A 12,733-nucleotide genomic window follows, 5' to 3' on the forward strand; every position below is an offset into this window, starting at 1 on the left:
CCTTTTTTGGTCTTTTTAAAATGCACGTAGCTTTCTTTTTTACAAATTTAAATAACCTAAAATATAATATAAAAATCTTAAAAAATATTTTATAGACACAAATAATTAGAAAAATCTCTGTAGAATATTTGTCAACGAAAAAACTAAACACTGTGACTATAACAATACATATGGATCCATCTATGGGAAAGTATGCCGAGTGAAAACGCACAGAAAATCCAGAATCCTAGAACGCAATTATAACGAACTCTCGGGCGCGAACAATCCAGAGAGCTCAATTGTGCCGACGCCCTGCAAATGTAAGGTCAGCGCAGGAATGCAACTCACAATACGCGACCTACAGAACCAAGCATGCCACATACGCAATATATTAAAATCCCACAGACCTTAGATGCTTATGGGAAAGGTGGTTTAGTAATATTTGTGCAGTTATAAAATCTTTCCTTGCGAAAATATAGCACACAATATTATGACAGTAAAGTTGAAAAACTAGTTATAGAGAGTTATCACTTGATTTAATCTAAATTCATATACTTGAGTGTTTCATATTACTTGCTGCGAAGTAGGGAGACAAATTACCTGTAAAAGAAAAAACATTAAATTAGTCTTCGCCTTTTATGGCAACCTAACTCAATTGTAATTTATAAATATAATTAGTTCTTCATACTTATTCCATTTATATTTAACTCTATAAAATAACAGCATTTGGCCGCGACTTAGACCCTATAGTAGTCTTTTGCCTAAATAAAATTCCAGAATATGTTTTTCCAGAATAAAAGTAGCTATAAATACTACGACATTTTCTAAAAGTCAACATGGATTAATTTTATTAATAAACAACAAAATAAAATGCAAAACCAAATATACAAATTTTTAATGTATCGGAAATCAGCCAAAAATAAACATCGCGTATAATAAATACGTAGAACATTTATTTAGTCTGCAAAATATTAAAGAAATAAATAAGTATTATTCTAACACGAGGGAAGACGTAGAATATGTAAAATGTAATAATGATTAATTCAAATCTGACAATAATAAATATGTGTTTAGAGACGTGGGTACAAAAACTACACGTTTTTAATGTAGCCTTTCCGCCATAACTCATAATCGCTATAAAAATAAACAGAGACAGGAATTAAAATACTCATTAATTCGTCTGCTACGTACGATTTATGTTTCCGTTATTGTATTCTAACTTTTGAAACACACAAGATTTTATAAAGCAAACGTAATTGCTCTATCTTTATTATTTATAGAGGAAACTGCGATTTTTGTAGCATTTTTAACATATAATGATATTAGTCCATACCATCAAAATAATTCCTTCATTTATATCTTCATTGTTAAAAAAATTTATAGATATTTTTCGTTTGACTATTATTTTTCCCACTCCTGATTAGGATGAACTCATCAATAAAAGGTACTCCCAGAGATATCTTCGTGAGATGTGAAACATACGCGTGTTTTGAGTGTGTCAAATTATAAATATTTCTTGTAAATTATTAATTTACACATAAACACCACTAGACCATTAGTTGTTTGTTAAGATGTAACAAATGATAACACGAGTATGTAACAAGTATGTTATAATTGTTTAATGGAACAATTCAATTGTATTGCTACACAATGTAGCTCGCAGTTGCACATTGTTCGCTACACAACATTGTGAATACACCACAGATAAAAAGATAAATGCTTATTCAAAGGAAACATAAAGATTCCCATATTTATTGATATAAAGTGCTTCGGATCATAGACTTCGTCGCGTTTGAAAAAAAAAATAACTAACGTTCCTTCGTTTTATGATTATGGGAATATAAACGGATTTGCAGTTTATGAATTACCTTCAAAGAACATTAAAAACAAGTAACATATAAAAGATTTAATATTTATAAGTTATTTGAATTATTTTTTTGATAAATTGAAGAGGTCGCTAATTAATCAGCCAAAAATAAACATACGTATTGCAAGGCATTTTGCCCCTTAGCTACAGGCATATGAAATCTATGAGCGGTTCAATGTAATAGCAACTAAAAATTAAATAATGCGGAAAATTATTAACGCTTTAGTTAACGTAGTTATATAATTTTTTAATCGAAAATAGAACGAATCCGTTATAACTATATAATTTCCTTAGAAATAAAATATCATGACTATAGTTAGACATAACAAGCTCTTGCTTAAATTATTAATAATATCGTTTCGGGTAAGCCTCTTATTAATTTATTGGTGGTATCTGTGAAAATAGATTATTTAATTACATAGCCGTGGGCGCTATTCTGGGAGCTATTTCAGATAAGTACTAAGTAAAATTATTGTTTATAAATACTTAAGTGCTTATATTGTTCCAAGCAGACAGAAAGCAAGAAATTTAATGGAATACTTTTCAAACTTTAGCATTAAAAAACTTTTAACAAAAAATAAAACCTTCAAAAACCACTATAAAGTCAAATATGACTATCTTTGCATAAGGTTTATTAATAAATTAAATAAGAGGAATGTGGTCTGTACTGCCATTTGTACTATATTTATGTTATAATTTAAGCGATACAAAACGTCTTGATTATTTCCACCCCACATCAAATAAACGGAAATTAATCCAACATAAACACTGTCCCGATTCGCATCGTTTAACCGTACATTTATTTTTCCGACATAAAATCTATTGTTGGAGAATAAATAAAAGAAATGATTTCCTCGACAACTTCAAAGCATAATTTCGCACGTCGTGTAGAGTCGCAGGCGTTGGCAGGCTTCCATGGTTGTAGTCTATTCTCGCAAAGGTCGGGTGTCAATTATATCAGAATAGATAGGTGAGAGGTGTTAGTACTTGGTGTTCCTGATACAAATATAACTTTGAACTCGCGTGTCCCATGCGAGATTGTCTTTGTGGATGGGTATTAACAGTTAACGTTCCAAGCCCTGAAAGGTTTTATTAAGCGTTTGTGCAAAAATTCATTACAATTACAGGTGTTTATTAATAAATGTCTACTAACTCAGGTTTGTTTTATTTTCTATAATAAAAACATGTGGATTACAATTAACAATGAGTTGTTAAGAAAACCTCGTCACTGATTACATTACATTCCTGATTACAAACAGCAGGCTATTGCACAATAATGTAGCCTCGATCAAGTTCCTTAACGTCAAACTACATTTTTCTCGTGGGTTGCAGAATTCAGGTTACTTTAAAACACTAAGTAAATGTTCTTGCAATACTACGAAATTCTAGAAATCTTAAGAGTTTTAGCGGTCTTTATTTTATTGCGATCTTTGTTTTTTTTTTTTGTTGTGAATAAGATGTTAAATATAAGAAAAATACTCAAAGTCAGAAATGAACTTATTAATCAAAAAATAAAGTTAACAGACGCTGTCATGTATTCCAAAACTGAAATGACCTAAGAAAGGGCGATACCCAAAAGAACTAACCTGTACTAACATCTAGAAAATATATCAATTACCTACTAACAACATTTGAATTGTAAACTAAAGATAAGAAAAAATAAAGGCTTTTCATTTTATTATAAAATTTTGTCACTATATTAATATTGTGTCTCTGTCGAATTCTGCATTCAAAATATTTACTTGAATGACGTTGTAATCTCTAATAAAACTGAAACGATAAATTAGTGGCTGCTTAGCAACTCCTATAATTATCACAAAAAATCTAATTGTGTTATTATTCTTTAAAATCAAAGTAAATAATATAGGTACTAGTTTTATTTACCCAAGTGTAAGAATACCTTTCTCACGTAGAAACGCCACTGTATTAAGTAAACATGCCGTATTAGGAGTAGTGTGGGCGCTCCGTAGGCGTCCCTGTGACCCTGATCTGTATCACGAAACTGACGTGTTTAACACAAAAAAATGACTCCATTCTAATGTTCTGTCACTGTACAAGTTCAATAACATTTGTTAATCTTTGTGTCAATTATATTTGACCGATATTTTCATTGATATGGACTGAAGAAATAAAATGTATGATGACATTTAAATATGGTGTTTTTTAATTTTTACACATAACAATGGAAGAATATAAATTTTGAAGGTCGTGGAGATACGACAGAAGCAAAAGAATTCTTCTCCGTACTGGATAAATTAATGTTTAAATCTAAAAAGACAAATACGAACAGCACGGAACAGAACAAAGTTTCAAAAGGATCAGGAGGTTGCATGCAAAAAATCCTAGATAATAATTATGAAGGAACATACTAAACACGCCATTGCAAGGATTTGGCAGCGGTAACAGCAACAACAGATAACAGCTGATATCGACTGGCCATAAAGCCACAGCAAACATAAATATGTTATAAACCTTGCTGAATGCAATTTTCTACAAAGCAAAATCGCTGCAAATTTATAGTACCCGTTCTAATACTAACTTGCTCCATTTCGATAAAAGCAATAATAAAGATCAATTTATGAACAGACATATCTACGAGATCGCTTCCAACCGTTCTAATTCCGTTAGCCGAGCAATGTCGGATTGCGATACAGTTAGCTCGTACTTCTAAATAAATATTGGTTTGATTGCAACGACAGCTTGCGACACGCTGGCCCTACACGGTTCCCACACATGATCTGTTAGAAGGTAAATTAAATTGTTGCGGTTACCGACATGGCAGCTTTTAGATGATTGCGAGATAAAATGTAAAAGGAACTTATGTAGTTGCCGTTTATTTTTTTTTGTCTGAATTGATAAACAACGAACTGTAGTCCGAAAATGAAGACTCAGGGCAACTACTCAGAGGTGTTTGCGTTGTCAAACCATCTCATACTCAATTCTTTATTCTCATAAGTCATGTGGCTAGTCTCAGCAAAAAATCAAACAGAAAAATCCCATACAAAAAACTTATTACTGCGTGACATCACCGCGACTCGTAAATAGTATTATGAATTAATGTAAATGTTTCTGAAAATTATTTAATACACCATCTGTTCGTACGCCGCCTATTAAATATGGGAAAATATATTTCACGTGGCATGTTTATGGAGCGTTATTCCTTTGTTTTACTATCGCAAAACATAGTGTAATAACAAGAATCATCTTAGTTGTGGATAATAAACTTTATAGAATATCGGTAACTTTTTAATAAGTGTGGTAACGAAGTCAAAGACCACTAAATGTTTTCGTCTATACTACAACGATTTATGGTTATTCTATATCAGAAACAACATAATAACATGAATATCACAATTGGTCATGTGCGTAATATAACTATAGTCCAAATCCTACTAAAATTTTACTTTACACTTGGTCATACCACTTATTTACATACAAATAAAATTTTCAGACTTCCTAATGTCCACTTGCTTTCTCCAAAAAGAAACGAGAAGCCATTGATTTATGTTGTTATATGTGATTGTAATATATAAGTTGTCATAATATTGTCTGCACAATAAGTACAATTCACAGTTGCTACGCCCAAAATATAATGGACGTCAATAATTTACCAACAAATTTACACTTTCAGAGGTGCATATGCCAATTGTTGCTTCACCACGGATCACACGTTATGCTACCGCACATATCATCTGGTGCGTCCAGCACTAATACAAGCTTTCTGACAATAATATAAACATACCATTGAGGGTTCTCTGTTCCAAACTTAGTCATTGGCCAGCGTCAAATTTTTTATACATTCTATTTTATCCTATCTTCTATCTTACTCTTATACCTATACTTTATATAGTCCGTTATTCCATCTACGGGTGCGAATCCGTGTTTTTGCAATTACGGGCGTCCTAATTGAGGATCAACTTTGATAGTCTTATTGATAAATAGAGGATTTTTCGACTCTTTTACCTATACTATTATCTAAGCTATCTTTCTTTTAAAATGCTCGTATTTGTAAAAAGAGCGATATGCTCCCGTAGACGGAGAGGACCCCATGACTATACTTAATAATTATATAAATGTGAAAATTTGTGAAATTCGAAGTTTGTTCGAAGTAAACGCACAAACGATAAGGATGATATGCGCTTGCGTCGTCCAGGGGGTGTCGATGTATCCAATCGTTACAATGATTTTAGAAACTTTTGTAGCGGAGAAGTCTTTTATCGCGCAACTAGTAAATGAAAAAAGAGAAAGACTATAAAAATCACGTACCTAACTAAATGATACTGTAGTGTAGATGGTTTAAGGGTCAGTTAAAGATCTCCATTACAGAAGTTCATATCAAATTCCGTCATTTCTAATTAATAACTTCTTGCAGAACAAATATTAAATGTATCCTAAGCAATACAACGTCGCTAGTACTCTTGCATTGTGTTAATAAATCAATACGTTGAGACGCTTCTTTGCATAACTCGTTTCAATGGATCATTTTTACTTACGCAATGATACTTAAGCTATTCAACGCAAAAAAAAAATGAAGAATGATCTAATACTCAAATGCAATTAATAAACGATGTTTAGTTGGCTTGGACGACATTTAATAGGTATTGAGCACTACTTCAATTTAAAGGTTGATTTATTGGCAAAGTAAGGGATAAATTACTGTGGAACAATTCATTCTAAGCGGCGATAATCTAGTTAGGAATGAAACAGACTGCTAAGATTATGTCCGCAGGTTCAAAACCCAAGGGCACACGCCTCCGCTTTTCTAACGTCATGTGAGTATTCTTTGTAAATTATCGCGTGCTTGAACGGTGAAAGAAAACAACGTGAGGAAATCTACATATCTGAGAAGTTCTCTATAATAATTTGAGGATGTGTGAAGTCTGCCAATCCGCACTAGGGCAGCGAGGTGGACTAAGTCTTAATCCCTCTCAGCATTAGAGGACGCTAGTACCGAGCAGTGGCAGTTTATAATACAGCGCTACTATTATTATATATAATTAATTCTTCGTTAATTTCTTTATAAATAGTTTTCATAATAAACATCTTGACGTGGGTTTTATATTTACCCACTTGTCAAAAACCAACGTCAAAAAACAATTACTATTCCACGCTAATGCTCAAAGCAAAAACTGCAATTACGTCATAGAATACATTTTCATAATGTTAATACTGTATCCGTGTCAGATACTTAAGCTTTACTTTTTATGAAGATTTGTCAATCAGTGGGGCACTCGCCGTCACTACTGACGGACGGCCAATTGTCGCCAAAGTAATATACTTTTGTTGAGCGACAATTGATCTCGTGACTTGTTTATCGACGTGTCCGCATTCTTATTGCTAATTCAACCGTACAAATATATTGATCAAACTCTTTGTTCAAAGTACAAAGGCTATTAAAAATTGAATCGAGAATTAATGGGACGGAGTCAAAAGAGGTCTTGTCCCATTCATTCTCGTGTTGTTTATTGAAACTCGTGTGTATGAAGATGCAAAGCAAAACATTCGTAATTAAGATAACAAAATTAACGGAGCTATGTTTCAATAAATTAGTAAGCGCCACATCTCGTTATGTACGGGCTTTTAAATCAGCCGAATGTAGTGAGTAATCTTAAAACAAAGATTTCATCTGAACAAAATGACTGTTAATAATTGCCGGTTCAAATAAAGCAGACATAAGACGATAAGTACATCTCAACAGACGTGAATGTCGCAGTGACCCGTCACGTCACTCGGCGACGTGACACTGATGTTAAGGTCAACGCAGACCGCGAGGAGCGATGCGAATACATCGTTAAAGGGACTTAATAAAAAAATAATCCTGTCGTTGCCTGGACTTAATATAGCACTTCCTTTCGTAATTTATATGGACACTTTCTAAGACTTGTATTATAAAGTATGATGACTAAACCAACTAAAAGTAATAATTCAAAATTTTCTCCTGAAAACTGCTTCGTGGACTAAAAAAAAATGTTGTAGACTTTTATAAACTTAACAAAGTAATTCCATATTTATAATATGCATTTACATTACTGTCAATGTGCAATCTAGTTCAACACATAATATCTACCGTACTTTGAGATTTAGATCTCTCGCACGTACACTAAAGGATATTTAAAGATACTACTTGATGGATAAGGTTCATTACGCTGTAACTAACAAACGAGAAGACAGACATGTCACGAGCGCCTCAGGAATGTCCGTAACTCTCTGAGGTAGGCGCCGATCCGCCTACGCTCTCCGAGAGAGCACCGTCGAGTGCTGACCAGTAGGGATGGGATAGGAGGTTGGATTCCGATTCCAACATTCATTTTGATGTTGGTATCTAAATTGTTGACACAAAGATTTTATTGCTAAGAAAATGCAATTTACTATAAGATTAAAGTTTAATATTCATTAACTGCGAATAGCGACGACAATTGCCGTATAAGTTTCATTGATCGAGGATATTTAATGGCTATAATTTCACAAATTTTTGCTTCCGATTTCATACATCCAATAACGTAATATATGTATAAACTCAACCCAATACCACTATATTTCTAAATTTGAAATCCGCTTCCGATCCTAACATAATGCAACATCGATTCCGGCTTAAGACACCCGCCGCATCTCTAACTAATCACCATCAACTCTGCCCTTATTAATATGAAGCAGGCAATATCGATTAACACTGACAAATTCGAATACAATTAGTGAGCTTAACGCTTTAAGAATATTAATATCCTCATGGAATAATCGTTAGGGAAATAAGTTTCAAACTTGCGTCACCTTAAATCGATCGATAACGAACCTTTAGTTTTCTATAGTAGGTAATATAAGAAATATTTAAATATATTTAGAAAGGCTAATCTTTTTAGGGCAACTTAAAATTCAGTGTTAATAATGTAATTAAGGCTTAACAATCTTAATTTCTATTTTATGCTTTCACATTCAATCTTTAATTGTATGCCTTTTATTACGTGCTGGAAATGTATAAATATATTATCTCTTGTATATATTACATTAGAAAGTATCGTATTTTATAATTGTCCTCCTACGATACTACCACTACACTTTACCAGTCGACTGTTTTAACCAATTTATGTCGGGTCACTTTTACATAGCATTCATAAATGAATAACCATGGCTTGAAAATTTCTCTAAATATTTTGTAGTTATAATTACTGAAGTATTAAAATTTAACATATTAAACTTTTTAAATCTGTTGAGTCAGCAGAATAGTTTTGCAGCACGTAAGTCAGTCATTGCTGAACTTTTACAAATCTTAACTTGAGATCTGTTTCAATGTAATTCGTATAGAATGCACCGTCACTACTTCACTATTGAGTTATTTCAAATATCCACTTACATTTACTGACATTAAATATAACGTAATTTGAACATAATATAATATTTGATAAATATTTTTTGATATCAAATGGAGAATACTTTTATAAATTTAAAGTAAGTTAGTTTCCGTACCATTTATCATACATGAATCCTACAAACGACCAGACTTAGGTATACAAGGAATCTAATTCTCCCGAAGAGGTGCGAATGGAGCACCATTACAGATACATTAACCTATTTTAAGGAAACCAAAATATATAACGTGCACTCGGTATTGCCAAGTGGCTTGCGAAATGCATTCAACAATGATATAAATGATATTATATGTAGGATGACTGTCTCGGTGGCGTATTTGTACTGCAAGCGCGGTATGGAGGCGCTCTGATTACCCGCGTTCGAAACCCGGGTCGGTTGAAAATGTGATATGTGGGTTCTCTACTCAGTATCAGCCCGGAATCTGGAATTTGTGCCCGACATGGCGATAGGCTCGATGCCTATCACATCATGGGACGGAACACACTTGGCGAAAAGTAGGTGCTCTGGTTGCGCTTCTGCATACCCCTTCGGGGATAAAATGCGTGATGGTGTGGGTGTTGTGTGTGTGTGTGTGTTTCATTTAGGAGATTTTAAAAACTTTTGTTTATTAGGATACAAAAACAAACATTAAAAATACGTGTGTTCAGATACTACTTAATTTTTGTGCTAACCTTAAAAATCACTTGTATAGAAACAGGACAATGCTATCGTTGGTTTTTCCTCTTATATTGGATCCTAAAAACGAAGCTATAAGGGTCAATTAAGCAAGCCAGCATAATTAGGGCTACCGTCCTCGAGAGATACTCAAGTCTGTCGTCAGGCGACATTTTTATTAAAGTGCGCTATAACTGTCATGCGCGGCATACTTGCTGCAAGACTGGGATAACATTTTAGGTTTGACTAACATCTGAAAGACGTCTAAAATGCATGATATGCACATACAATAATTTAAAAATATATCGCAACTGCACACTGGACCTTCAAACCATCTGACCTGAATAATTAAAACTCAAAAACAACACAGAAGCGTGAAGTAAATACGAATCGAATAGTATGATGTGCAGCGTCCGGAGTACATTGTGCCGTTTGTCTGTCCGCATGTCCGGCCACGATCAGACCAAATACGTCAAATATCAACACGTGTGAATGTTATAAATGAGGCTCGGCTCCCGCTTTGATCGCGGCCGCTGGGACCGTGGGACACCGCGGACACTCGCTTACATCCACGATTAGTATCCTAGTGAAAGCGATCAGCGATGTGTTAGGGACGCGACAAATTATTATGATATATTGTTTAAATAATGTTGTAGAATAAATGTTGCAGATTTTGTGATATGAAAGTCAATTGTATAAACAATGCTATTAAAACACACTGTGCAGTTTTTACATAACTCTTCCAAATTATAAAGTAAACAACAAAAAATAAAGTACTAAAAAAATAAGGTACTAAGTTCCTTTATTGTTTTAGTCGACCACTGACATTATAAGAAACTGAAGACATAATAAACGCGCAAATAGCCTCGTGCTCACAGACGATAGACGCACATAATTATTCAGTAGTCAGAATGTAGGACTATCAATAAATCGTTGTTTCATCGCGCGCACTGTGACCGTAAGCTGTACTTCTAACATTGACACTGATTGATATTGATAGGGGAAAACTATCGGACACCTCCGGTCGAACACCACCGACTTCCCCCCGCTGCCCGCCACATCTCCCTACCCTTCCGCAGCCCGCACCAAGATTGATGACCACAAATTCTTGGCGTTCTGAAGACGGTATGTAAATTGTTAGTGTTGACTGAAACAAAAGGACAGCCAGATGTAAACTGGTGCAGTGCTTCCAGTTCCATTTTTGGTGTCCTTTGTGTAGTAGCTAAAATATCTAATATTTAGTAATGAGTTTTGTACTTTAAGGTTAAAAATAAAAAAGCAATCGAGATAGGACGTTATTGTACTATAAAAAACAAGTTTTTAAGAAGAATTTAGAATATAAGCGTACAAACGATCCATCATGTTAAGACAACTCTTAACAATATTTAGAAAATACAAATGAGCAGTCGTTGGTCTGAGCTCTTTGTGAAAACAAAGTACAATATTCAGCATTAAAACTTTAAGGTAAAAGCCGAGAGTTGAACACTCGCAAACTGTGATCCTTCAAAACCACAATATTTTTCTTGGCAAACAATTTTTTCAGACATAAACTTTAATAAGTTTGTCTCTGAAGATTCGGACATGAAAAACCCTTAGATCATCCAGGGTACTAACCTTTTACTAACAAAACCTTAACCGTCTACTTACCTTGTCTTAACTCTTGTATGATAACATTTTCTTCCTCTCAATTACTGGTACGAATTACGATATTTATTACAGTAATCCTTACTTACAGATTGCCTTTTTTAGCATTTTGAATTTTAAGCATCTAAGTCTATATATTGGAATATTGTCCTAAATCTGACAAAAGCACATAATAAATGGATAAACATAATGAAAAATCTAAGATGTCACATCATTTTTAACCGCTATGAAATGATTTTACGAAATCAATTCGAATGATAGTCAGCAGGATTATCAGCATACCTATGCTGATCAAAAGTTAAAAAGGAGTACGATATAAACCATGCTAGTAAGACCAGCATCGTATAGAGGTAGTGAGAGAGATATTGATTCAATTCAAATTTCAGCGGCTTGGCATCGACAGCGATCCAGATAGATTTGATATCAAAATAACGGACTGTTTCAAGAGTGAACGATACTAGCGCTTGAAAACTGACCAATATTCAATATTCTACGAAAGCAATAGCAATAGCCGTACATATGCGCAGCGGAGTATATCCATGACTTCACTTGTAAAATTGATGCGTCATGTTATTCATTCTTCAATCAACTTGCAAACTGTGTAAACAAACATTTACCTAGTATTTTACCATGAAAACTAATAATAAATCTTCAATGGATTTAATGTACGATGATTTCAGTACCTTTTATCAGAGTGTTTATCATATATTTTTCTTATGTGTTGAAACTAAAGGTCTATTATAAAGAATTATCTGAGTTAGCAATTCGAACCAATTATTAGCTTCGCGAAAAAACTTCGAAAGAACAACTTTTAGTAGCTAACAACAATTCTCTGATTTGTATTTGTCACCATGACTATACCTTTTCTTTTATTACATTTTTCTATCGTTATCATGGCTTTGCTCAAAAACTAATCGCTCACAAATTTTCTTCTATGACGTCTCATCATAGATTTCAGGCATTGTTTAGTGACATCATATTTGCACGTAGTACAATCCAGTACTACATTAGTTACGCTCTTCTGCAATTTCTTTAAAACATGAACAAACCATTACGCAACTTTTTTGTTCAAACACATTTCACCATAACCCAATGTGAAAACAAAGAGTTTGAACGTGATTAAACCGGAATCGAGTCGGGTTAGCTGACAAGTTTGTGTTTATTTGTTTCCCTCAGAGCCCGCGGCGACATCTGTCACTAGCCAGACGCCTCATTAGCATTGCT

General features: G+C 33.7%; 1 protein-coding gene across 1 annotated transcript in view; it reads right to left on the reverse strand.

Moving 5' to 3' along the window:
• The window catches only part of LOC115446974 (division abnormally delayed protein), a 130,804-nt gene that overhangs the window by 104,791 nt on the left and 13,280 nt on the right, over positions 1-12,733 (reverse strand). The gene's annotated exons all lie outside the window — the stretch shown is intronic.

This window comes from Manduca sexta, chromosome 28 (genome assembly GCF_014839805.1).
Source record: "Manduca sexta isolate Smith_Timp_Sample1 chromosome 28, JHU_Msex_v1.0, whole genome shotgun sequence".
Taxonomy (NCBI): domain Eukaryota; kingdom Metazoa; phylum Arthropoda; class Insecta; order Lepidoptera; family Sphingidae; genus Manduca; species Manduca sexta.